General features: G+C 53.2%; 1 long non-coding RNA gene across 1 annotated transcript; it reads left to right on the forward strand.

Annotated features, from left to right (window-relative positions):
- Positions 1-22,285: 22,285 nt before the first annotated feature.
- LOC132251383 (uncharacterized) lies at positions 22,286-26,953 on the forward strand. The gene is made up of 3 exons (XR_009463355.1): positions 22,286-22,676; positions 25,611-25,691; positions 26,421-26,953. It is a non-coding gene; the product is annotated as an uncharacterized LOC132251383 (long non-coding RNA).
- The last annotated feature ends 389 nt before the right edge of the window (positions 26,954-27,342 follow it).

The raw sequence follows: 27,342 nt of genomic DNA on the forward strand, positions 1-27,342 counted from the left end.
CAAATGAGAAAAAAATAATTAGACAAGTGGGCACCCTTTCACTGGAGGATGAAGAGGCAATTCCTTCAGTAAGTGAAAAGAAGTAGCAATGCCCAATCACATAATACAAAATATAAGTGTTTGCCTTTTGAAGAATACGTGGGAGTCACCTTACCAAAAATAAAGCATATTATGCCCTTACCATTCTGAACTCCATTTTCTAAATTTGAATCTCTTGAAACGTCTGCCCAAAGCCAACGAGAGCACCCTTTCTCCATAAATTTGAGACTTCTTGATGCTATCAGTACCAGAGACTTGAAACAGTGAGATGGAGGTGGTATGGCCAGTGCCTAGGAACCATCGAAGAGTGTGTTAATTATGATATCTTGGCTGCTCTATTTAAGGCCTGATGTTTCTTTTCAAAATACTTATCGTTGAGAGAGTGAGACAGAGATTTCTCAACATCCCTGGGACATTTGTCTCTGGAGTTTCCCCAGTTAATTCCCAGGTGATGACTTATTAAGACTTCTGTGTTTTAGCAAATAACAATGTGTGCCACTGCACTAGGAAATGTCTGGGAACTTTGAACTCCCCCCCCCGCAACAAACTTTACTTATTTAGTAACAGCATATTTACTAGAAAACTATATTTCACATAGTCTAATCATTATTTGCAAATTCTTAGACAGTATGCTATTTAACAGTATGCTGCTGTAAAAATAATTTTCTAAATCAGTGGTTCCCAATGTGTGTTCCGGGTACCTCCACTGGTATGCAGACAACCTGTCAGTAGCACATATTAACAGATGTATTATATTACTTTATATGACAAACATTTGCTGCTGGTACTTAAGGTTATAGCATTTGAAATCAGTGTTGTAGAATCTGTTAGAGTTTGGGAACCACTTTTCTAAATTAAATAATATAGCCATACCCTGCAGATCTAAGAATAAAAAAATAATAAAGCTTAATAATAAATTAATGTTTTTAGATTTATTTTCACTAACTTGTCCTTCCATGAATGAAGTTTTCACTTCCTAAAAATATCTGCATAGATCAGTTATCACACACTAGAAACTGTAACAGATAGGCATCTTATCAAAAAGACCCCAAATTCACCACATTGCCACGTTCACTCAACAGATGTGGAAATGCAAGGTCTTCTCAGTATGTACTTAAGGTTGATAGACAGGGTCCATTTGAAGGAAGAAGTACCTCAGGTATTTAAGGCAGATTTCAAAGATGTATCACTTGCAGCCTTGTCTCATGAAGATGACCCCAAATAAATAAGTTATAGTACCACCTATGCAGAAACACTGAAAGGCAGAGTGTCCATCACCACGGACAACTCCATCAGCACCGTGTACCTGCAACTCAGCCGCCTGTGGCCTGCAGACACTGCCACGTATTACTGTGCTCGAGACACAGTGGGCAGGATGCCATTCACAGCCGTGCAAGAACTCTTGGTCTGCAGCCAGCGCTGTCACAGCTGTGCTTCTGCGTCAGCCCTGCCCGAGCATTTCTGCAGCAGGGCCACTGAGGGGCAGTGCGGGATCCTGTGCCCTTCTCTGCTCCACCGAATCTGACAATATATTCCCAGCCCCTCTCCTCCTCTGTCCTGTACATGCTGGTTGCCAAGCTTTAACAGAAATAATGCTGCAACCTAGTCAAGATGGGGCACACCTACAGAGTGTCATAGGAAGTGGGGGACAAGTGGGGTGAAGGGGTGCAGGGGCGCGAAAGCGAAGGGGAAACAGCAGGTGCTGCCCAGCTAGTGTCAGGCGTGGGACAGAGCCATGAGACACTGCAGGGATGGGGGGAAGGTGGCTCACACCACTGCATGCACTCCTGGGCAATCAGGGGAAGGCGTGTGCCCCCCAGATCTGTGCACTGGACATGGGTTAGATCTCACCTCAGGCTTGCCCATGGTGCCAAAATTTGTTGCTGCATCACTGCACCTACAAGTTTCAGTGCACCTGCCCAGGAAATGGGAAGTTTTGTGTATGCACAATACCTGTGCGGATCCTGAAGTGGTGGAAAGAGCTGAAGCACTGTGCGTAAGTGCCAGGGACGACACAGCAGTCTGCTCGGCTCAGCGAAACTTTCCAGATAGTGGTAAATGACACACGATATTCATGGGCACCCCCTATGTCACTACAACAAGGTATCTCTCACAACCCTAATATTTATAGCCGAGATGCCCCCACTCCATGCCATCTCTTCTCTCGCTCTGTATGGATGGCCCTTTTTACTTGTCTCTTTGCTGAGTCGAAACACCTGCAGCTTGCAGCTCGTTCCTTACCAAGTGCAGCTCCCCACTTCCAAGATTGAGCATCTAGAGCTCACGCCTGGCTTAGTTTGGGCTTCCCTAGTTCAGTCCCTGATGAATTTGAGTCTTTTCAGCTCAGTGCAGCTCACACCTGCTGAGTTCAGCTCAATTCTTGTTATAATGTCTTTACTAGCAAGTTCTCGCCTTTTACTCCTTAACTTGTTTAACAGCTGTTTCAGGCTCTGAATTTGTGTTTGTGCTCACTGTATCTTTTATCAGTCTGCCAACAGTCAGTAAGGCTGTTTTCTCTAAAATCCCTTTGCACTGACTTAGCTTAACCACGGTTTAGCACATTTAAGGCCTAGCATAACAGGAACTCCTTCACGTACCAAATGATGGAGGGGCTTGGGCCTGTCTGCAGCGAAGGAAGTGGGGACAACTCAGGGCTTACACCTTCTCACCCAGAAGCTGGCGGTGAAGGTGACCTGGGGAGAGTGAACACGTGGCTCTGCCCAGTACACCTCTCTTCTACAGAGCTGGCTGGTCTTGACCAGACTCCCCCAACCCCTACAATGCCCCTGCTGTCTCTGGGTCGGCTCCTAGAAATCCCAGCATTCACCCTCCCCAGGACGGAGGAGAAATCCTGAGTGGGGCAACTCTCTCTCTGACACGCTGGGATAAGACCAATTTTCTCTTTATTCACCATAGTCACACATACACAACCATCAGACTGCAGTGCTGGCCCCTGTCTTCAGTAAAGCATTTGGCCTGGTGGATTGTCAGTCCTCATGCACAGGTGATTAGACATCGGAGGCAGTGGACACTCCTGTTCTTGGCTTATTTTCTTAGTAGTTTGTCTTTTTGGATATCATGTATCCTAGGGTAGGTCTGTGTTAAGGTAGCCTGTGAGCCATTCCCCTCAGAGTCACCAGCTGGGGGTGAATGGCCCAGGCCAAGAGGAAGCAGAAGAGGATTGGGGCAGAAGCCTGTTGTTTCTTTTTATCCCTGGCTGCGCCTGACTGTGCAGGGAACTATGCAAAGTGGCTTGGTGAACTCTCAAGCTAAAAGCCAGCATCCTGCCCTAGCCCGAACAGGGGTCTTATATGAACAACAGCAGTACCTTACTCTCTGGTTTCACAGCAGAGGACACCAAAGATGAGGTGCTTCTTAACCTGCCTCTGCTTGCTGACAGTGTGTCTAGGTAAATGGGAGATATTCGGAAATAGTGAGATACTAAATCAATGAGAAGCCTGCAGTGTCAGCAATGATTGTGTCTTCTCCACAGGGGTGCAGTCGGCAGTGGAGCTGGTCCAGTCTGGCACCGTGGTGAAGAAGCCTGGGGGACTGTGAAGATATCCTGTAAAACCTCTCGGTTCACATTCACTGATTACTACATGTACTGGGTGCAGCAGGCTCCAGGGAAAGGCTTGGTGTGGGTTGGAGAGATTATCCCTGAAGATGATACTACCAATTATGCAGAAACACTGAAAGGCAGAGTCTCCATCACCACCGACAACTCCATCAGCACCGTGTACCTGCAACTCAGCCGCCTGTCGCCTGCAGACACTGCCGTGTATTACTGTGCTAGACACAGTGGGCAGGATGCCATTCACAGCCGTGCAAGAACTCTTGGTCTGCAGCCAGCACTGTCACAGCTGTGCTTCTGCGTCAGCCCTGCCCGAGCATTTCTGCAGCAGGGCCACCGAGGGGCAGTGCTGGATCCTGTGCCCTTCTCTGCTCCTCCAAATCTGATAATATATTCCCAGCCCCTCTCCTCCTCTGTCCTGCACGTGCTGGATGCCAAACTTTTACAGAAATAATGCTGCAACCTAGTCAAGACTAGAACACAACTTCAGAGTGCTGTAGCAAGGGGGGGGGGGCAAGTGGGGTGAAGGGGTGCTGAAGCAAAGGGGTGCCAACAGGCACTTCCCAGCTGCGGTCAGGCATGGGAGAGAGCCAAGAGGGTCATTTTGGGGGGGTGCAGGGATAGGGGGAAAGTGGTTCACACCACTGCATGCACTCCTGGGCAGGCATGGGAAGGCGTGTGCTCCCCAGATCTCTGCTTGGGGTAAAGGTGAGGTCCCACTGCAGGCTTGCCCCTGGTGCCAAACTTTGTTGCTACAGCACTGCACCTGCCCAGTAAGAGGGAAATTTTGTGTATGCACAATACCTGTGTGGATCCACACTGAAGTGGTGGAAAGAGCTGAAGAACTGTGCAAAAGTGTGAAGGATGACACAGAGGTGCAGAAGCGGTGAGGGGGTTGTGCCAGTACACTCCACAGCCTCTGATTGAAGCTGTTTCACAAATCAGCTAGGAGTCATTGGCATGGGAAATATCTGAAGATGAGGAATCATTGCTGTGTGGTCAACATGCCTGGTAGGGACCCCCTTGGCTCTGCCCACAGAGTTACCTGCGCATTTCATCCAATCCTTATTTAATTGCAAACTTGCTAGACATTGCAGCAGAGTAATTAATCTGGACACTCCACTGTTACCCATCCGGGCATGCGTCACACTAGGGAATGGAAAAGTTGTCCACTGCCCCGTTGTGGCCTCATATTCAATGTTATTCAGGAATAAGAAACTATGCCAAAGGAGAAAGGTGGGTGTGAAGGACATTTAGGGGAATCAGTGCTGAGTAGGAGGACTGTTTCTAACACACACTGGGCTAAGCCCTGTTTCCCTTTATTCACCACAGTCCTTCATACATAGCCGTGATACTGTAGTGTTGGCCCCTGTCTTCAGATCAGCATTTCACCTCCTGGCATTGTAGTACACAAAGGACATGTTCACTAGGGCAACACTGCAGTCAGGCAGCAAAGCGATGTAAAGCCAGGAGAGTGCAGTGAATTCACTTGCAGGCTGAAAGCATGCAGAGGTGATAGACCCCGGAGGCAGAGCACACGCCTGTTCTTGACCCTTGTATCTCCAGTTTCCCTTTTGTGGATTACATGTGTCCTAGGGTAGGCCTGTGTCAAGGTAGCCTGTGAGCCATCGCCTTCAGTCACCAGGTGAGTTTGAATGGCCCAGCCCAAGAGGAAGCAGAAGAGGATTGGGGCAGAAGCCTGTTGTTGCTGCCAGACCTTTCTAGATCAGGGCCACCGAGGCACAGTGCGGGGTTTTGTTCCCTTCTCTACTCCTCCCAATCTAATAATATATTCCCAGCCCCTCTCCTTCTCTGTCTTGCACATGGTGGGAGCGAGGCTTTTATAGGAATACTACTGCGACTTAGCAAAGCCCACAATACAGTCAGAGGTTTCAGTGTACCTGTGCAGTAAGTGGGTAACCTCCTGCTTATTCTCAACAGCTATGTGTACTCTGTTATCGAAGTGAAAAACTCTAAGTGCCAAAAAGGACACTGATTTTGGAGAGGGCAAACTTGATTCAGGTGCATAAATGGCAATTGGATTCTGCCAATACACCCGAAGACCTCAGTTGGAAGAGGGACAACTGGGCAGTCAAGAGATATTCTGATGCAAGCTGGACCTCGGCAGCCAAGAGCCATTGGCCAGGGAGGCAATTGAAGAAGAGGAATGGCTGCTGTGTAGTTTCCCTGCCTGGGAGCAACCCCCTTGGCTCTGGGTCCTGCCCACAGTGTTGTCTGCACATTTCCTCCAGTCCATATTTAATTGCAAACACGCTAGAAATTGCAGGAAGAGGAATTATTTTGGTCATTTTAGCATTATCCATGTGGGCATGTGTCACTCGGGAAAGAGGAAGATATGGCCATTGCACCCCTCTGATCCCAAAATTGATACATCCTGCAGACAGAAAACATGCTGTTTTTTTGAGATACTAAGGGATTTGTAGGATTTCCAAGCAACCTCCTGCTTGCTGTCACTCTTGGTGTTCAGGCTGCTTGTGTCGGGGTGCTCTCAGAAGCAACTGCCTGTAGCCAGCTTCCTGGAGCGTGGGTGGATCACCAAGAGAGCAGCTCCAATGCTTGTTTTATTTGTCTTTGAGGGCAGTAGCTGGTGAGTCTACACATTAGTCAGACCCGGTCAGCAAAACTCGTGGTCTGCAGCCAGTGCTGTCACAGCTGTGCTTCTGCTTCAGCCCTGCCAGACCATTTCTGCAGCAGAGTCCCCGAGGGGCAGTGCGGGATGCTGTGCCTTTCTCTACTCCTCTGAAGCTGATAATATATTCCCAGGCCCTCTCCTCTTTTGTCTTAGACATCTTGGGTGCGAGGCTTTTACAGGTATACTACTGCAACCTAGCAAAGCTCAGAATACAGTCAGAGGTTTCAGTGTACTGTCGGGACCGAGGGTCGGTCTAAGGCTACGGCCAGTAGCCCGGACCGTCAGGTGGGGTTTTTCCACGATGGAGTAGAGTTAGGCATGGAAGCGTATTGGTTTTATAAAGAAAGCTTTGCTTACACTGCCGATGGTCACAGTGCAGGGAGGAAACTTGCTTGAGTTGCAGTTGCACACAGACAAACACAAGTGAGATCTTTTCCGAACCGAACTGAACCGAGATGAGTCGTCGAGGTACGACTCCATGAGCGCTTCACACGGGGGATAAGTCAAATTTCCACTATGACGGGGAGTGGCATAAAGCTGATCAGGCCCCTATGTCCTCCTTCAAGACACATGCGGAGTTTGCTAGGCTCTACAGCACACTCAGAGTTCCCCACGAGACGGTTGTGGAGTCCTCCAACTTGGGCGGAAGCTGATCTAACCTCTTATACGGCTAGCGAGCCAATTGCTAGCCGCCACGTGGGAATAATTTAGAATTGACCAATAGTGGGACACTAATTTGCATACGTGTGGCAGAAGCTCTTTTGCACCGGGGATTTCTCTCTGCAGCTGAGAAATCCACCGCGCAAAGAAAGCTCCGTGTGGCAGGAAAATTCCAATCTGCCGAGGCACTAAAAATCTTTGGGTTATGACACACACCTAACTAAATTAACATGCTAAAAGTTGGTCGGGCCATGCCCCGGGTGGCCCACCCCATTCCGCGTCCTATGCACACAGTCATTACGGGCTTGGAGACGAAGGGAATGGGAGCAGCAGGTCCAGCAAAGATCAGCTGGAACCTAGTAAGGAGGAACTACAACAAGGCAGAGAGGGAGAAGAAGCTCTCGTCTGTACAAGCAGCAGAAGAAGCCGAGCAGAAAGTCCTCTATGGAGTCAAAATTGCAAGCAGCATCGTAAAGGATGCACTGAGCCCAGCACAAGAGCAATTTAGACATGATCTTGCGGGGCTGGGCTTGGAAAGCAGGGAGCATAACCCTGAGTCCAGGTCACATGTCAGTGGACAAGTGGTCTGGAAAACGGACCGCAGCCTAGAAGACTCCAAGCCAGCCCCTGTCATCAATGAATGAACTTTCTCACTGTCCGATGGGCTCCCACCGGCTGTGGATGAGCTGGCCTAGTGGAAAAGGGACTGCAATGCAGCTGGTACCTGCAAGCATTAGCCAGCAGAGATGCCCCGTGCTGAATAAAGCATGCCACGTGGCATGCTCATGGGGCACTCTGGGAAGCTCTCACTGCTTCTAACCTGGCTGGGCTATTTTGTGAATAAACAGAGGACTCCAATCTCCCATTCTGCATCAGGTTAGGCAGACTGAATGCATGCATTAAAATCCTGGGAGGACGTGGAGGGTGCTGAGGCCTCGTGTAATGGTTCTGGGGGCCTGCAGTGGTGTTCTGGTTTTGAAAAATTATCTTGCAGAAAAATTCAGCTGCATCTGAGAACTGCTCGAGTCCCAATGGGCAGCTCGAGTTAAAGGGCCAAGGTCTGCAGAAGTAAACAGGCCAGAGCTGCCACTGGTGTCCCTGGGGCTCTGTCCTCTTGGTCAGGATGAAACCCACGGTGCCTGTACTTCCTCCAAGGTGGAGCTGCAGAGTCCAAGACAAAACACCTCCAGAGCTGTAGGAGAGAAAACTAGCTTTGCTCCATTCCTTTATTGAAGGGGGTTGTTGGTTGTAGTTGTGTTGGTCTAAGGACAGAGGCAGGCAAGGTTCTTCAGGTAAATGCAATCACGATCTCTTTTCTTAGGCCAACTAAATAGTTGGAAAAAAGTTCTTTGCAAGCTTTCGGGCATCTTAAAGAGCACAAACAGCAGCAGAGTCCCCCTTGGCCAGAAGAAGGGTGTTTGCACCCGTAAGCTTGCAAAGAACTTTTTTCCAACCATTTAGTTGGTCTAATAAAAGATATCACATCTGCCCAAAGAACCTTGCCTGCCATTGAGACAGGCATGTCTTTATTTTAAAAAGCCAGATTCTGGCCATTTCCAAAGGGTTAGCTCTGCCCTTCTTAGGACCCCCAGCCCTGGCCCCTCTCCTCACTGCTGGCTAGCAGGTGGCACAAGCTAAGTCAAGCACAGAACAAAGAGGATGATCAGAGATATGTGATGCTGCCAGGCTGAGTACTGCAGCCCCAATTTGCTCACAAGGATCTGCTACCCGGTTCTCTGCAACTCTTGCTGACCTCTAGCGGCTGCTGACAACAACTGAACCACCGATGCGCTCCGTTAGCAAAGTCCCGGGGTGCGAGTGTCTGTCCGTGGACTGAAATGTGTGTGCATGTGCTTGTCTCCTAGGCACATGCAGCTCAACCCTTGGGTACAGTTTCACCTGGGCATGTCAAGGACAGCAGCTTTACTCAGCAGTCCATGATCACAGCAATAATTCACTGCTATTTGTTATTGGCTCCATTCATCCGTTTGATACACACTGAGTGCGTCTACATGTTCATTAATGTGCTTTAGTTACTGCATGTTTCATTTAGTACTTGCTTAATTAAGTACTAACTAAATGTGCAGTAACTAGAGTTACTGTGCCATAGCACCGGCGCACGGTTATTTTGTGATGCTTACTGTGCAATAATACTGCGCGGTTGACTATTAGCATGGTTTTTATTAACTGCCACACTACTGCGCAGTGTTATTAGGCTAATGCACAGTAAGTGTCTCATGTAGACGTGCCGGCTGGGTAAGGAAAGGGGATGGGGAAGTGCCACAAAGCACTGAGGTGCCCTGATCCCAAAGAGGGGAAACTGCTAGGGCTTCCTCCCTAGTAGGGAATAAGGAGCCCAGCTGTAAGTTGCTGGGGCAACCAGGGAAGGTCAGCTGACCAGAAGGGGCGGGGCCTGGCTCCTTTATAAACTGTGGGGCCTGAGACCACAGTCAGTTCCCTGCCAGTAACTTAGGAGGAAGGAGCTTTCTGCCATGGAAGAGGGGGGTGGCCTGACTGCAGGAGCAGTGTTTGGCACGGCTGAGTGATGGAGTAATCCCCAGGTAGGCTTCAAGGTTCTTATGGCCGAGCGGCTTGTGTTTCAGTTACAGCCAGAGGGCTTGTGTTTGTGTTGCTGTTCGTTACACTGGGGGTCTGGGTGAGGCTATTAGGGGTTGGAGGAGGCATCATAGGGGACTCGCAGCAGAGTGTGAGGACCCCAGCACCAGTGGGGGCACAGCATTCAGGGTGTATAGACCCCAGCCCTGGGGGGGGGGGCAGCTTTAGGGGGAAGGCCCCAGAGGAGGTGGGGGGGGCGCAGCTTTAGGGGGAAGGCCCCAGAGGAGGTGGGGGGGGGGCGCAGCTTTAGGGGGAAGGCCCCAGAGGAGGTGGGGGGGGCGCAGCTTTAGGGGGAAGGCCCCAGAGGAGGAGGTGGGGGGGGCGCAGCTTTAGGGGGAAGGCCCCAGAGGAGGAGGTGGGGGGGGGGCAGCTTTATGGGGAAGGCCCCAGAGGAGGAGGTGGGGGGGGGGGGCAGCTTTATGGGGAAGGCCCCAGAGGAGGAGGTGGGGGGGGGGCAGCTTTATGGGGAAGGCCCCAGAGGAGGAGGTGGGGGGGGGGGCAGCTTTATGGGGAAGGCCCCAGAGGAGGAGGTGGGGGGGGGGGGCAGCTTTATGGGGAAGGCCCCAGAGGAGGAGGTGGGGGGGGGGGCAGCTTTATGGGGAAGGCCCCAGAGGAGGAGGTGGGGGGGGGGGCAGCTTTATGGGGAAGGCCCCAGAGGAGGAGGTGGGGGGGGGGCAGCTTTATGGGGAAGGCCCCAGAGGAGGAGGTGGGGGGGGGGGCAGCTTTATGGGGAAGGCCCCAGAGGAGGAGGTGGGGGGGGGGCAGCTTTATGGGGAAGGCCCCAGAGGAGGAGGTGGGGGGGGGGGCAGCTTTATGGGGAAGGCCCCAGAGGAGGAGGTGGGGGGGGGGGCAGCTTTATGGGGAAGGCCCCAGAGGAGGAGGTGGGGGGGGGGGCAGCTTTATGGGGAAGGCCCCAGAGGAGGAGGTGGGGGGGGGGCAGCTTTATGGGGAAGGCCCCAGAGGAGGAGGTGGGGGGGGGGGGGGCAGCTTTATGGGGAAGGCCCCAGAGGAGGAGGTGGGGGGGGGGGGCAGCTTTATGGGGAAGGCCCCAGAGGAGGAGGTGGGGGGGGGGGCAGCTTTATGGGGAAGGCCCCAGAGGAGGAGGTGGGGGGGGGGGCAGCTTTATGGGGAAGGCCCCAGAGGAGGAGGTGGGGGGGGGGCAGCTTTATGGGGAAGGCCCCAGAGGAGGAGGAGGTGGGGGGGGGCAGCTTTATGGGGAAGGCCCCAGAGGAGGAGGTGGGGGGGGGCAGCTTTATGGGGAAGGCCCCAGAGGAGGTGGTGGGGGGGGGGGCAGCTTTATGGGGGAAGGCCCCAGAGGAGGTGGTGGGGGGGGGGGGCAGCTTTATGGGGAAGGCCCCAGAGGAGGTGGTGGGGGGGGGGGCAGCTTTATGGGGAAGGCCCCAGAGGAGGAGGAGGTGGGGGGGGGGGGGGGGCAGCTTTATGGGGAAGGCCCCAGAGGAGGAGGAGGTGGGGGGGGGCAGCTTTATGGGGAAGGCCCCAGAGGAGGAGGAGGTGTGGGGGGGGGGGGGGGCAGCTTTATGGGAAGGCCCCAGAGGAGGAGGAGGTGGGGGGGGGGGGGCAGCTTTATGGGGAAGGCCCCAGAGGAGGAGGAGGTGGGGGGGGGGCAGCTTTATGGGAAGGCCCAGAGGAGGAGGAGGTGGGGGGGGGGGGCAGCTTTATGGGGAAGCCCCAGAGGAGGAGGAGGTGGGGGGGGGCAGCTTTATGGGGAAGGCCCCAGAGGAGGAGGAGGTGGGGGGGGGCAGCTTTATGGGAAGGCCCCAGAGGAGGAGGAGGAGGGGGGGGGCAGCTTTATGGGGAAGGCCCCAGAGGGGGTAGCGGGGTGGCAGCTTTATGGGGAAGACCCCAGAGGAGGTGGGGGGGGGGCAGCTTTATGGGGAAGACCCCAGAGGAGGAGGGGGGGGGGGCAGCTTTATGGGGAAGGCCCCAGAGGAGGGGGGGGGGGGCAGCTTTATGGGGAAGGCCCCAGAGGGGGTAAGCGGGGGGGGCAGCTTTATGGGGAAGGCCCCAGAGGGGGGACGGGGTGGGTGCAGCTTTATGGGGAAGGCCCCAGAGGAGGTGGGAGGGGGGGCAGCTTTTATGGGGAAGGCCCCAGAGGAGGTGGGGGGGGCAGCTTTTATGGGGAAGGCCCCAGAGGGGGGGGGGGGGGCAGCTTTATGGGGAAGGCCCCAGAGGGGGGGGGGGGGGCAGCTTTATGGGGAAGGCCCCAGAGGGGGGGGGGGGGGGCAGCTTTATGGGGAAGGCCCCAGAGGGGGGGGGGGGGGGCAGCTTTATGGGGAAGGCCCCAGAGGGAGGGGGGGGGCAGCTTTATGGGGAAGGCCCCAGAGGGGGTAGCGGGGGGGCAGCTTTATGGGGAAGGCCCCAGAGGGGGTAGCGGGGGGGCAGCTTTATGGGAAGGCCCCAGAGGAGGTGGAAGGGGGGGCAGCTTTTATGGGGAAGGCCCCAGAGGAGGTGGAAGGGGGGGCAGCTTTATGGGGAAGGCCCCAGAGGAGGTGGGGGGGGCAGCTTTATGGGGAAGGCCCCCAGAGTGGGGACGGGGTGGGTGCAGCTTTATGGGGAAGGCCCCAGAGGAGGTGGGAGGGGGGGCAGCTTTATGGGGAAGACCCAGAGGGGGGAGGGTGGGGGGGCAGCTTTATGAGGAAGGCCCCAGAGGGGGGAGGGGTGGGGGGGGCTAGCTTTATGGAGAAAGCCGCGGTTGGGGGGGCAGCTTTATGGGGAAGGCCCCAGAGGAGGTGGGGCGGGGGGGGGGGAAGCTTTATGGAGAAGGCCCCAGAGGAGGGTGGGGTGGGTGGCAGCTTTATGGAGAAGGCCCTGTTGGGGAGGTGGGGGGGGTGCAGCCTTATGGAGAAGGCCCCAGAGGTGGGGGGGGGGGGAGGAGGGCAGCCTTATGGAGAAGGCCCCAGAGGAGGTGGGGGGGGGGCAGCTTTATGGGGGAAGGCCCCCAACAGCTTTATGGGGAAGGCCCTGGGTGGGGGTGCAGCCTTATGGAGAAGGCCCCAGAGGTGGGAGGGGGGGGCAGCCTTATGGAGAAGGCCCCAGAGCTGGGGGGGGCAGGGCAGCTTTGGGGAGGAGTCTCCGGAGGATGGGGGGGGGGGGGGGGTGCAGCTTTAGGGAGAAGGCCCCGGGGGTGCGCAGTGAGCCCTGGAGAGGGGGCGGCATCACTGTGGAGGCCCCAGGGAAGAAGGCATGTAGTGAGAGACACTACAGAGCATTACTTCAGTGGAAGCTTTCAAGGGTGGAGCAGGGTCTGTTTTCCCAAGGACCTGCTTTGGCCCACGTAACCTTCTGTCCAAGTGCTGCTCTGGCTGTACCTGCAGGTGTGCAGAGTGCTGTCACCCTTCTTCCACTTGCTGGCCTACCCGGCTCAGCCCCGGCAATGTATCTGTAGATTGAGTATACACCAAATTAAAGCCTTGGGCCTGCTTGTTTTAACTGAGGGCCAAATCCTGCTGTTGACTGCAAGCAGCCTGCCCTGCAGATCTGTGAGATGCTCCATGCCCAATCGGGAAAGGACCCCACACATCCTGTCCTGTAGGGAGTCATCCCAGACTGGATTTTTATTATGAGAGACAGATCTCTGGCATCCCCAAATACTAATGAACAGCAGCTGTGCTGCACCCCACTTCGGATTCAGCCTCAGTGCTGCTCTCTTATTAAGCATGATTTCACTCCCTGCTTGTATGGCTATCAGGGGTAGGGAAATTAATTTCTAGCAGCTCCATACAATATAACTCACTTGACCCCATGTGTAATATTCCTGAAAATATCTTCGCGTGTCTATGTGGCTCCTCTTCCTCCTCTTCTGCATCTGTTAAACTATCCATCCTCAAGTCACAAACAATGCTACCAAATGGGTACTTGCTGAAAGAATGGGGAGTGGCCTTCACTGTATAAAAAGTGGAGAGTTGGGGAGAGAGGACCTCAAATGCCCAAGGCCAGTTCTATCAAGTGACTAGGAGGGAAGGAGTGTGGCTTGCTGTTGGGATACATGGATGAGGGCTGCGGGGAGCTCAGCACTGCTTGGCATCTTTAAATGAAGCCTGGGGGTCTCCTTCTAAAGGATTCACTCTGGTTCACCCAAGTTGTTGGCTTGATGCCCTTGAGACAGTCTCTGCCTTCCTCTGCTTTGTGGGAGCCATCATGGTCTCTAATGGGCCACCCCCAGGGATGCAGGGGTGGGGGCAGAGAAGGGGTCAGGAAATGAGTTTGTGCTGGGCCACTATTTGCTTGAGGATAGCTGAACATGCACCCCTGGTGCCAGGGGGCATGTGATGTCTCCTTGGTGTCATGGAGGCCCTTGCACTCCCGGCTGCTATGCTTGCAACAGGGCCCTTCACTCCCGAGGTAGATGCCAGAACTCGGAGGGTCACCTGCAGCACCTCATGCCTCAAGTCAAAGCAAGGCTGGGGCCGACTGCATAGCTCCCGTCCCTGGACTCTTCACCTGCAAGGGTTGGCTGCAACCCACAGCCCCTCCGGCTGTATCAGGAACAGCGTCGGGAACAGACGAGAGCCAAGGTGTGACTCAGACCTCATCCATGCATGCTTGCGTGGGAGAAATAGGTCATGCCTGTGAGGCAAGACTCAGAAAAGCAAGGAACAGGGCCGGGCAGCCTGGAGGTGTCACACCTGGGGCCTTTTTTCTCCCAGAGAAAGGACAGACAGTACATGCCCTCTCTGGGAACCAGCGTGGTTCTGGTAGGTGTCATTGCTGCTTACCAGGGTGAATCTTGGAGTGGGAGTCATCTCCAGATCAAGCACTGTGGCTTTCCCCATATGGGCAGCTGACCAGGACAGCTTGATCCTGCCTCCATATGCATCTCTTCTAGCTTGGCCTCACTCCTGTCCTTCATGCTGAGCATGGGGGATGTTATCAGTAGGGACGTGCAGCTGAGTGAGGCACAGCTCTGTTCCTCTGGGATGTTCCCAGCCCTTGCCATTGGCATCAAAGTGGGGTCATCAAGAGAAGCTATGCAAGTCTGTGACCCGTCTTGGGCCACAGCATACCTGTACAGCGGTGGCTGGAAGTCCGGGGCTCAACATACACCGTTATAACCCACCCAGCCAGCTTATTGCCAGGGCATCCTGAAAAGCAGAGAAGAGGGGGGGACCATTATTGATTACTCCTTAAACTCCATCTCTAGTGCCACAGCATCTGCAAAGCCTGCCATGTCTAGGACCAAAGGAATGAAATAATATATAAAGGGAAGAGAGGCTGGTCTGGAAGAAGACTGAGCAGCGAGCATCCCTCCTTGGAAAACGTGGCACCTATGAAAGAATAACTGAGTAACAGCCACTGCCACTACCTTCAGATGGGGTTGGCTTATGGGAGTTTGTTGGCAGAGCAGTCCATCCAGTTTTTCTTATGGTAAACATCACCATGGCACAGAGGAGCATCACACACAGACCCATGGATTGGGATAGATTCAGAGCTGGGAGAGCTTTTCTTTTTACTATAACATCCTGCCTGAAAATGGGGGCTTTGCCAAAAATAACTTTTCAGGGCAATGGAAAACAATGGCAAACATCTGGGTTTTCATACATAGCCAAAAATATCTTGATTTGGTGCAATCAAACCTGTCCAGTTTTAAGTCAACAACTTCAGAGCTCTGAGTGAGACCTCTCCACAGCTTTCAGAATAAAAGCAAGCTCCAAGCTGCAATAATTATCATGCAGGTCGGAGAGAGGTCGCAGGCTGGGTGCAGGGGCCTTGGCTCCTGTTGGGGATTGCTTGCTCTGCCCAGTGATGCCAGTGGTCCCCAGGGCTGGACACAGGTGTGGATGAACTGGGCGGCTGCCCAGGGTCCAGACAGGGTGAAATTATTATCATTATTTTTGCTGAAGGGGGGCCTAATATTAAAAGTTCACCCATGCTGCAAGGAGTCTAGGCACAGTGCTGGTGGTCCTGTGCATGTGATCAATGGTGTATCAGCATCAATAAAGGTAGCGGTGCAGCACTGGCTCAGGGATTGCACGGTGCTGCAGCCACCAGACTCCTTGGCTGGGCATGTAGCCCTGGGGCTCAGCTCTCTGAGGGTCTGTCCCTTCTCCTGCCCCCAAGCAAAGTGGCTGTGAAATGTGGTGTTCAGACCCAGTAGCATTTTCCACCCAACTCCTCACCTCCTCCATGGAAAAATTTAGCCACGCCACTGACCCATGGCACATGGGATGCACATGGAGTCCAACCAGCATGGCTTATCACTAAGTCGGCTGCCCTGAAGGAAAGGGAGCTCCCTTGACTTCTAGTGCCTCCACCCACCCTTGGGAGCTCCCCAGTATCCCCACAGCTGGGATCGCTGTATTTTCAAGGATCAAAGTGACCAGCACCAAGCCCCGAGATGGACCCCAGAGGGAAGCATGGTTTCAGACTGGCAACCTAGCAGCTCAGGGTGGTTGATGCCCAGCACACAGGATGGGGAAGAGATGTGAGTTTTCCTCCCTCCTCTCTCTCCAACTTGCTGTACCACCTCAAGCTAGTCCTGCCTGCACCCTGCTTCATGGGGCTGCAGGGATTCAATGCCCATCTGTCAAGCACTTGGGGTCTGCAGAAAACCACTCAGTGCAAACTTTACTCCATGTCTTATTTGCACCACAACCTTTGTGTAAGTGAAACGGATTCGGCGCATGTGCTAATTACGCCGGGTATTATGGCTGAGAAGGAAGGTGGTGGGGGCCAGTGCCGACGGTACCGTCAAATGAGGAAAGTGCCAAGATAAAGAGTCGCATATTGTGGATTTAATACTGTACATAAATACACTTTACAATTGCAGGAAGGCTCTGTGCTAAGAGGAAACCATTGGAATATTTTATAGTGCCGCAGATCGAGTGAAAAGACTGTGAATAAATAAAAGGGAAGATAATTATTTGATGGAGTTCTCTTAGGATATGCCACAGCAGGGAATAGTTACAGAGAATACACATTACTAGAGAGAGACAGCTATTCAAGCACCAAACTAACCTATAAATTCTCACAGGAGAAAATCGGAGGAGAGGAATGGATGGGCTTTTGGGCACTGGTCTCATTATTAACATCGGGTTCTGCTTTCTACCTTGCTCGTCGCAGTTCCCCGCGCCCAAAGAGTCGCAGTCCCTGCAAGAAGGGAAGACCGCGTCTAATAAATGTCGTGTAGGAATTACGGCCCAACCACTACAGTAAAAAGATGGCGCCGTTTCTCTCTCAGCCATCTGTGTGGGATCGTTTGGCCTGGTAGCAGCCGCCTGCTCCAAGGAAGTTTTCTCTCTCAAGTGTTTTGTGGGGGAGGGATGTTGCACAAATGTGGTCCACGGCATCCCCCCCTTCATGCCCTCTGGCAGGCACTCCTCCCCACGTTGCAAAAGCGCCTCTCACGCTAGATGCCCCCCGTTTCTTTGGCACCTTCAGACATCACAACAGCTGCTAGCCAGGCAGATGCTTAGTTAGGACAAATAGTCTATCCAGAGGAAAGAGGAGACCCAAGGTCAGATAGTTGTGGGAAAGTTAATGCATCTACATGTTGGTGGGGGGAAAACATAGCCCTCATCTCAGTACAGGTGCCCTCACCCTTCTTCCTCCAGACCATTGCATCTAATGGGTAAATGGATGCATGCCCTCCCCACAACGCTTCATCCTCCTATATGACAACTTCACAGATCAGCATCCTCTACGGCCTTTTAGCAGAGGATCTCAAAGCACTTTGCAGCCTTGAATTAATTTGATTTCCTGAACACCTAAAGGGGCACAGGTCAGCATCATTCTCCCCATTTCACGAGCAGGGCAATGAAGGCACTGAGGGGGAAATGAGTTACTCAAAGTCAGAGGTCTGCTCAGAGGCTGAGCTCAAAAGGGAACCCCAGAGTCCAGCCATCCAGTCTCCTTGCCCAATCTGCCAGCCAGCTTCTCCTCAACCCACGGCTTTAAAATTTATCAAATAAATGCTTATAAGTATCCAACACAGTAATCGGCAAAATAATCCAAGTGACTTAATTTTATTAGGCCATATTTTAATGGCCAGTTGCAGCTTTAAATAACACACAATAACTTGCCTGTAAAATCTAAAAATTAGATGGAACTAGTTGTAATAATTATTATGCATTAACCAATCAATTATTAAAGCCATATTGATCCAGACCTATGCCGTGGACACAGTATATTGTCGTGTTGGTTGATCCCTCTATAAATATGCTTGCCTACAATTAACAAAGCACAGCCCTGCTGCTTTCCAAATTCTAAATTGAATCCTTATTTCTGCATGCACACCCCAAACTCTGCTTTCTTATATATATTTGTTTTGCTTGGAAACAGCATGATTTCAAGCCCCTGCTCTTGTCCAGGGGAGACCTGACAGAGCCTGCAGAACTAATGTGGCCCTGAAGTTTCTAAGCATGTTTAATGAATGTAACAGTAGCACAGCAGGTGTTCATTAACATTTCCCCTCCTGGACTAGTCAAAAATTGAGGAAATAATCCCTATAGTATAACTTGGATGGGAAAATCTCAGTCGAACCTGCCAAATACAATATTACCTTTCTGAAGGCTAATTCAGGAATCCTATAAAAACAGCATACACAAAATCGAAACCATGCGGCTATCGAGCCAGTAGGTAACAATGATTTCTTTTACAGCTTATTTAATAAGTGCTGTTTCTATAGTTTCTCTTGTTCTGTTACTTTTATCAGTTGTGCTGTTCCCCACCCCACCAGCCCTCTTTCATCCAGCACTTCCCAGTAATGCTGTAAGGGCCTAGGATGGAGGGGAGTGGGGATGAGAAGCAATTAGGCTATTTAGGAAGAGAAGGGGATATTAGCATGCTGCGTTCTCTCTCTCTCTCACTCCTCTCTTTGCACTTGAACTACAGCATAAGTTCAGAGGCCTAGGGAAGAATGAAGACTTCAGTCCTGCTACACACACGCGTGTACCTCGGAGGGCACGTGGAAGCGTTTGAGAGCTTCTTGCCTCGAGCTCATCCAGGAGAGTTTCATGACAGGTTCACATCTGGACCGTGTCGTGAGACTGGGAAAGCGTGGGCAATGCAGAGGGCAATCGGAGAACGCCACCCTCCAGGAAGCAGGGGTGCGGTGGGGTCCAGTGGATTGGGGGTTAACCTGGTTTTGGGGAGACCTGCTCTGCCAGATTTCCAGCATGACCTTGACCAAGTCACTTAGCCCCTCTGTGCCTCAGGTCTGCATCTGCAAAATGGGAATAGCAGCACTTCCCCAACCACGCAGGGGATTGCAAGGAGACATCAAGTCCTAAAGACAAGACAGTGCTCTGGTCTGGTGGATACAGGAAAGCACCTTACCAGGGAGCTAAATGATTAGGGCTGGAGGGGTTGATTTGAGGGGAAAGCCCTAAATACTGGGGGTGTCTTTTTCACCGGAAGATGCAATAACTCTATACTGGGGCAAGGGTATAACGCAATAAAGAGAGTGAGGGTCTGAAAGGCAGTTCACATGGGGCAGAAAGGATGGAAGTGAGCAGAGGAAACAACTCAGGTTCAACAGCAGGGATACATTTCCCAGACTTAAACTGTGGAATAGGTATCAAAGGCAGGGACAGAAGCTGCAATACTTGAATCATCTCAAAACTCAACAGGGTAAAGTCTGGACAGAGAACAGTCAGCCGGAGATGAATCCACCCAGGCTAGGAAAGGCCGAGCAGGTATCACTGTTCATTTCTTGATATGGGCTCATGGAAGACGAGAGCTGGGGAGGAAGCCTCAGTTTCCCCTCCGAGTATCTCAGCCCTGATCAGACGTGATCACTTAACTCTGTGCGTGCCTGGGTACACAGGTGGAGGGTGCACGTGGGGCCTTTTGCGTCTCTAACGCTGCCAAGATCTGCTGCAAAGGGAAACAAGCAGCACTGGCCCTGAAACCCAGAAGAAAAATTAGCTAAGCAAAGTGCCTTCCACTCAGGCGAGCTTTAACTGTTAGCAGCATAAATTTGCCTGTGGGTCTCCTTCAGGTGAGAGTGGGGGAGATATATTTGTGTGATATGAAGGCCAAGGACTAAGTTATCTGCCCGTGTAAGCTGGCATAGCCCACTGACGTGCACCTCTTCACGTGGCTGTGGCTCTCACACACTGGGTGGATGTCATTAACTTTGAAGGCATCTTCCCAGATCGTCAAGGGGCTGGGAAGATGTCTAGCAATTTTGCTGGGGGAAGGCAGAGAAGCTCTTTCTCTTGCAGAGATGCAGCCCAATGTCATTAGAGGAGACACTCATTATTTTAAACATCTGCCACTGCTTCCAAAGTCCCAAATAGGAGCAAAGGCAATGGAAAAAGGCAAGTTTCCTTTAAGGCTAGCTCATATGGTGGAAATCAAAGGCAGTCTGGTCACCACAGGCCGCCCTCCCTCCCTCTGTCAGACGGGAGTCGCTCAGCTGCTGGCACCCAGAGCAGGACTTCGTACCTGCTCCTGTCACTAATTTATTCCCTGCAAATTCCTATGAATTAGCAGTGCCCAGGAGGATAACACAGCCCACCTGTTCTCACCACCCGTGTCCCTGCTCCCGACTGACTTTGACATTTGGAGGCTTGGGAACAGATATCAGCGCTGGCAAATAGTATCATAAACCATGTGCTAATGTGATACCTGCCAAGGCACCTGTCTGCCTTGATCGCTCCTTGAACGGGGGGCGCCGGGGCACCCGACTGTGCACAGCAGCCACGTCTCTGCCTCCCAGCTCGTACAAGCGAATGAGAGGAGCACCGGAAAGCACGGGGATGTCCACAGCTGGCTGCCACGTTTCTAAAGTGCCCCGTCTTGCTTGCCTAGGTCACCAGGGCAGGTTTTAACCAGGCAACAGGGTGGAGATTGTGGCAGAAATGCCACCATGGGTGCCCCTCTGCAGAGACCTGTCTCAGCCAGCCTGGGAGGCTGGTGTTTCATTCCTCAGGGTGGGGATCTCCCACCTTGTCTACATGACAAAAGCCTGGCGCCTGGGAGGCAGATTCTCTAGTCACCTGGGCAGGGGGGAAAGACCCGGGCCTGCGCGGGCCCAGGTAGCCAGGGATGCTGGGGAGATTGGTCAGCTTGTGGCCAGCACTGGCAGCTTCGATTGAACCGGGCTGCTGAGGTCAGAGAGGTTATTTAAGGGCTTGGGGCAAGAAGAAGAGGCAGTCAGCCATTAGCCATTAGCCATGCGGTCATCCAGGTGAATCTGAACCTGGCTGTCTCCTCATCACCGCATGCTCCAAGAGTGCCCTGCCTCCAGAGGATACAACAACCACCTCTGGATGATGCGTGTGAGTAAGCTACTCGAGATCCGATTAGATATTTAGCTTCAGTAACTCAGATGCGTGTTTAAACGGCTACCTCAGCCACCCTGGTTTGCTCTATGGATTCCTTTGATATTCCTGTAATATTTCTATGATACTGCTCTTCCTTTTACCCTGTTTCCACCCTACCCCCTGGAATCAATAAAGTTCTCCTTTGTGACCGGTGTGAGAGACTTATTGAGGGGTGGGTCTAAATTATGCCAAGGAGGCCCCTTAGGTCTGTGGACTAAGGGAGACTTTCCTAATAAGCCCCTGACTTGGGGAAGTGCCCAAGTGTCTAGGACCCATTGGACGGTCAGGCCTGTGTTTTCCAAGGTGCACAGAGCCAGAAGTGAGTCCAGAGCCTTGGATGGTGGCAGTGGGAACCCCGGGCTAGCGGGTGTGCTCCAGGGAAGGGGTCGGCCGGACGGGAGGCACCCCAAGGGAGGCACTCGGAGCCTGGAAGGTGGGCGGGCGCGGGGAGGTGGGCAGCTCAACGCAGGAGCGCCCCCTACTGGCCCGCCACAGAGATCATCACAGGCCTGACAGGATGCAAGGTGGATGATTCTCATGGGCTCTCAAAGGGCATCCTGCTCTCCACAGTGCTGTTGTGCAATGAGCCCTAGGTAGCCAGGATCCATGGACTGTCTGTCCCCTGCCTGTTGCAAAGTGGTCAAACTTTGGCAAGGATCCAATCTGCAATACTGGGTTGTAATCCCATTGCTGATGTGTTGGGCTAAACTAATGAGTCCTAAAAGCATGCTACGAAAAAAGATATTTTGCTGGAGAGAGGGAGTGATTTTTAAAATCTCCTGTACCCTCCTGAGGCACTGAAACTGCCCTGCACTGAGCAAGAAGTTGAAAACTGCAATTTAACTACAATTAAAGAGCAAGTCACATGAAGGAACTCATGCACCCAGAGGAACAGACATCCACCTTCAGCTTCCTCTGTGCAAAATGAAGTTTATTTTCTACCGATGGGGACTTTTACTATCTTTGATTTTCCCTCAGCCTGTGTGTGTGCACAAAAGCTTGCAAAGAAAGATTATTTTTTTGCAATTTGTTACTTGGTCTAATGAAAGGTATCATTCTCTGAACCAAGAGTTTTAGAGTTTTGCATTATAATTAAACTACTGCACCTTTCCGAGTCCTTTGATTAAATAGGCAAGTATCATGGCAATTTTGAAAAACTCTGCTGCTTGGTTTTATTCCACAGCCAGATGCTGCCTCCTTGCCTTCTGCCTCCCCATCACAGGCACAAACACCCTGCCACATGTATGTAACCGTAACCGCCCCTCTGCACATGCACAAACTGAACCACATGGCATTTAAAAAGGAAATCGCTGTGAAAAAAGGGAATTGCTGCAGTGTGGTGAGCCTGATCTCCGCCCCCCTCCCCCCCCCCCCCCCGTCCTTTAACACTGCTTCCGACTCCAGCTCGCTGCAGCGATAGCAAATCCTGCCCATGAGCAGCAGAGTTGGACTCGATGAACCTCAAGGCCTCAATTCACCCAATGACTCTGTGACTCCAATTGTCCGAGAGCAGGATCAGACCCATTTCTCCTCGTGCTCTGCCCAGGGACCCGCTACAAAACACAAACCCAACCCACAAATAATCTGTGTTAGAAGAAAAAGAGTGCACTGGCTTCTAGGAGCAGGTCAATGAGTCAACACAAGGCAACAAGGTTGTAGGAGCCGGAGTCTCAGCTGGGATAGGCACTTTGCTGTACAGACAGCACTGACTCGCGGCAGCTGGTGTTGTGGCCGCCCCAGAACGTGCATTTTCTGAAATCTGAGGATATATCAGCCTCTCCTGGCATTTCACATTCAAATGCTTCCCTGAGCTGTCTACCCAAAGGTTAACATCGCTGCTGATCAGGTAAGTGTTTGCTCTGCTGCTAGCAGAAAGGCAGAGATATGTGAATACACTCCAAAAAAGCTCTTGGAAACTCCTGCCCCTGTCCCCTGCACTGTGCCTAGCAGCTTGGTCTGGAGACCAGGCTGCTGTGAGGGTCTGTAGGGACTTACTGTGTTGTGAGAGCATCAAGGATGAAACTCGATAAGCAAAGCAGCGGGCGTGTTGAAACTTCTTGGCGTGGCTGGGTCACAAAGCCTTACATAAGAGGACTGCGGCACAATGTGTTCTGGCTCATTGCAAAGCTGGATAAATATTTTTGATATAACTCAATGTCCTGGAGCAGGGAGTGAGCTGTGTTTTCCTGCTGCTGCAGATGACCTGGGCAGAAGGCTTTCCCAGGGAAGGCCTCCTGCACTGCAAGCCGGCTGCATGACCGGTGCCCACAGGAGGCTGGCCTCACTTTCTCTTTGCTGCTGAAGTAAATAGAGAATCGCAGGAGATTTGGGTGGCCGCTGCTGTGGTGCATGCTGCCTGACAGGTGGGGAGGGACAGCTCCATTGAATTTTGTGTCCCTAGAAGCACTCGTGGGATCACCGTTGCGGCTCTGCTCCTCTTCTCTGTGTCAAGGGCAGGCTGGGGTTTGCACGGCCTGCTTGACCAGGGTTTTCAGTGTCTACTAAAAATGTCAGATTTACCCAAAGAACCTCAGTTGCTTGGGGCTGCAGGGGGCGGTCGGGAAGGCCAAGGCAGAGATGAGACTGGGACTAGCTACCTGGCTCAAGGACAACAAGAAGTCCTTTTTTAAATACATAGGGGGCAAAAAGAAGGTACCGGGTAACGTGGAACCTCTGCAAGACATGCTAGGAAATCTGCTTGTCGCACCAGATGACAAGGCTAACCTATTTAACAATTTCTTTGCCTCCATTTTCCAGAGCAGGGATCAGGTCACCCCCCCCACCGGGACCCCCTCAGGCCCCAGGGGAGGTGCACCCAGGCCCAGTGAGGATCTGGTCAGGGCACTTCTGGAGGGACTGGACGTATTTAAATCAGCTGGTCCTGATGATCTCCACCCCAGATCACTGAGGGAATTAGCACAGGTCATTGCGGGACCCCTGGCACGGCTTTACGAGCACTCGTGGTGCTCTGGTGTGGTGCCAGAGGACTGGAAAAGGGCCAATGTGGTTCCCATTTTCAAAAAAGGGAGGAAGGAGGACCCAGGGAACTATAGGCCCGTGAGTCTTACCTCGATCCTGGGTAAGCTTTTTGAGAGAGTTATCCTGGCGCATGTCCGCGAGGGGCAGACGGGGAGGTTATGCTCAGGGACAACCAGCACGGGTTCATTCGAGGCAGGTCCTGTCAGACCAACCTGGTGGCCTTCTACGACCAGGTCACAACATCCTTGGACGCAGCGGTAGGAGTAGATGTAGTGTTTCTGGACTTCAGGAAGGCCTTCGACACCATCTCTCACCCCATTCTCATTAAAAACTCGGCGACTGTGGCGTTGACACCTGCACAGTCAGATGGGTCGCTAACTGGCTAGAGGGCCGCACCCAGAGAGTGGTGGTGGACGGGTCATTTTCAACCCGGAGGGATGTGGGCAGTGGGGTCCCCCAGGGCTCGGTCCTCCGGCCCGCACTGTTCAACATCTTCATCAGCAACTTGGACAAGGGGGTAAAAAGCACCCTGTTCAAATTCGCAGACGACACTAAGATGTGGGGGGAAGTGGGCCATCTGGACAGGTTACAGGGGTGGGCGGATGAGAACAGGATGGGGTTCAACACCAACAAGAGCAAGGTGCTGCACCTGGGGAGGAAGAACCAGCAGCAGACCTACAGGCTAGGGAACTCCTGTTCCTCTCCGATCCCTGTGTCCAGGCACTGGTCCTCCTTCCTGCATCTATGCCTGGCAGTCCTCATTCGGATGGCTCTCACTGTGCCTTTGGTGATAGCTCTTTAATTTGGCTGGCTGATGGCCCTCCCTGTAAGCCTGCTCTGGGCCTTTCCCTTTTGCCCCTTGTGGACAGTGTGACTAGCCAGGCGGGCCGGGCCCTGTAAGGAGGGTGCTGGTCTCAGCCGTCTTGCCCCCTGCGAGCGGAGGAGGATTTTCCCGTGGAAGGCTGGAGGTGAAGCGGTTTGCGGCATGGCGCTCCTTTCCAGCCTGGGAACAGTCTTTTTCCCTCGTGAGAGTGTGGATGGCGGGAGAGAGGAGTGCCTGGGACTGAAAGAGTTTGTTATTTTCTTTTTGCTCTTAAAATCGTTGCAGCGTACTTTATTTTCTTCCCAGTGCTGGAAAAGGGGTGAGATGCGTCCTAGTAGCCTTCTCCTCCCAGCTCCTCACCTAGGGGGTAAAGCATCATTATAGATTTCCATGCCTTCTGGCCTTGGGGAGCATTAGGCCCCTCTCTAATACTTCTGGGCACGTGACCTCCCTGTATGTCAGGGTACAGGTCTTATGCATGCCCCCTCTTTTTGGGTGGCTAGCGTGTTGTTTTGATGACTTGGTAGCTTGCATGAAGGGTTCCTTCCCTCCTTGTGGGAAGGCGTTGTATTCCCTCCCCGAGACCCTGGAAATGAGTGCCCTGGCACTTGGCCAGCCGTTCTTGTGCACCCCCGCCCCTGGCCTGTAAGGTTGTCTCCGGGCTTCCTGCCCCTGCAGCCAGCTGTGTGGAGGGAGCACCGCCCTGTAAGCAGGGTTGCCGGTGCTTGTGGTCACCGTTCATGGTGCCACCCGAGCAGTTGTGTCCAGAGTCCTGGCCCATCGCGCTCTGCTTCTGGCTGGCTGGGAAGTCAGCAGCGGTGCCCGCAGAGGGTGTGCCCTCCCCACTTTCTGCGGACACAGGACAGAGTGGCCGCAGATCCAGGTAAGAGTAAAGGAGGGGAGATGTTGGGGGCTACAGACCCATCTTCCATTGTGCTGACTTCGATCCCGTCTCTTTCTTGTTCTTTCTGCCCCCAGCAAGAGAAGCAGAGAAGGCAGATGAATGCAACTTAACTGAGAACCGGGGCAGAAAACCATGCCAGGCAAGCAGGAGGCAAGGTAAGAGAGTTGTGGGGAAAGACTAGGGATTTGGGAGCTGTGGAAGGTTTGGAGTGAGTGGATGTGCTGGGCCCCCGGCCAGGAGGCAAGGCACAGTTCTCCTGCTCTTCTTCCTCAGCGTCTTAGGGCACTTTGTGAGGTTTTGGCAGAGGTGTTACTTAGGGATTGCAGGGAGGGCTGCAGGCTCTGGAGGAGAGCTGAGCGTGTTAGAACCCCTTCACACCAGGGGTGAAAAGGGAGAAGTGGCAGCCACTCGACGTGCCCTGAAGCTGCGTTTACTTACAGCCAGTCTCTGTCCTTGTCCTTACAGTCCTCGGAAGACCTGGTGGCGAAGGCGCGAGCCAGGAGCAAAGCCAGCGAGGGAAATGGGGTACGAAGGAAAGGGACTCTGGACACGCTGACGGCCCTGCCCTTAGGTCTCGGTCATGTATGAGTCAAAATGTGGCTCCGAGACTCTTGGCGCAGTGGGACCTCCCTGTAAGCGGGAAGCTTGTGTCCCATGGCTTGCCATGTCCAACTGCCCCAGTCTTGGGAAGCTGAACGAGGAGATGTCATGCTCGCCCCTCTGTCGAACAGAAGACAGATCAGCAGGGGATACAGGGAAGGACCAAACTCACAGACATTACAGCTTCCTGTCTCAGTCTCTGGCTCCATGGCTTACACCCAGACTGTGTCCCCCTGTTCTTTTCCTGGGGAGGGTTGTTATTTCTTTTCTTTTTCTTTTTGCAGCTGCCAGAAGGACACGCGGCGGGCAAAACACGAGAGGCCAAAAGCCAGCAAAGTGGGATGCAAAAGGTAGGGACTCTGGACAGAGCGGCCTCCCTGCATTTAGGTCTCGATCACGTATTGGCCAAATTTTGGGCGCATGAGCCTTTGGGCAAGCTCCTTGTAACCCGGAAATGGGTCTCTGCCCTTGATGTTGTTGCACTTGTGCAGCAGTGAGGTGGCAGGTGGACAACCCTGTAAGCAAGGCGTGTGTCACCACCACCTTGTTTCTAAAGCCCGAAGATCTGGTTGGCGGTCTTGCGCAGCGCGGCTGCCCTGTAAGCGGGGTCCAGGCCAGACGCAGCTGCCAGTGGCGCAGCCTCCTGTAAGCAGGGTGTGCGGTGCCTGCTATCGGGAGAAGGACAGTGGGTTTGGACGTGGGTAGCGCTGGACGTCCTGTAACTGGGAGGCCAGGTCCACTGCCAAAGCCAGCCGGTCGGAGAGGTGCCCCTGTCAGCAGGGTGGGCGTAGCCTCCTGGTGCTGGCGTGAGAGCCAGAGCAGTCTGCAGCGCGGTGCCTCAGGGCAGCCTTGCAGACCAGAGCTGAGTTTCGTGGGGTGACAGCAAGCTCCTTAGACCCCAGAGCTGGATGACCTTCCTGTGGCTGGATTGAAGTCTGCGGCCTCCTCTCCGATCCCTGTGTCCAGGCACCGGTCTTCCTTCCTGCATCTATGTCTGGCACTCCACATCTGGACTGCTGGGCTGCCCTGTAAGGAGGGTGTGAGTCCCGTGCGCCTGGTGGAGGGCTGGGGTCTGCAGAGCTGTGGACCACCCTGTGAGCATGGTGCAGGTCTCACTGTGCCTCTGCGGACAGCTCTGTCCTTTGGCTGGCTATCGGCTCTCCCTGTAAGCAGGCTCTGGGCCTTTCCCTTTTGCCCCCCATGGGC

The sequence above is a fragment of the Alligator mississippiensis genome, chromosome 7 (assembly GCF_030867095.1).
Source record: "Alligator mississippiensis isolate rAllMis1 chromosome 7, rAllMis1, whole genome shotgun sequence".
NCBI classification, from domain to species: Eukaryota; Metazoa; Chordata; order Crocodylia; family Alligatoridae; genus Alligator; species Alligator mississippiensis.